The following is a 333-nucleotide window of genomic DNA, read 5'->3' as shown; positions in this document are numbered from 1 at the left end:
ACCATGGCCACCTTTGTGGAGCTCAGTACCAAAGCCAAGATGCCCATTGTGGGCCTGGGCACTTGGAAGGTAAATATGCAAATCTTTGCACAGCCCTCTTCCCTGGAGGGGCTTTTGGGTGTTTTCTCTGTCTGCATTCAGCCAGGAAAGCCTGGAGGTCGGGCAGGGGTTTGGAGACATGAGATTCAGTCCTGGAGCCGAGACTCCAGTTGCTTTCTTTTCTCAGAGCTGATTCAGCCTGCAAAGCTCCAAGGCTGGCTTTCCCAGCAGCCCTGAGAGCTTCTCTAGCAAGTATCAAATTTCAAGCAGCTGTTGGACCTAAAATTGTTTTCC

Source organism: Mandrillus leucophaeus, unplaced genomic scaffold, assembly GCF_000951045.1.
Source record: "Mandrillus leucophaeus isolate KB7577 unplaced genomic scaffold, Mleu.le_1.0 Scaffold5, whole genome shotgun sequence".
In the NCBI taxonomy this organism is placed as follows: Eukaryota; Metazoa; Chordata; class Mammalia; order Primates; family Cercopithecidae; genus Mandrillus; species Mandrillus leucophaeus.
This window is presented reverse-complemented; position numbering follows the sequence as displayed.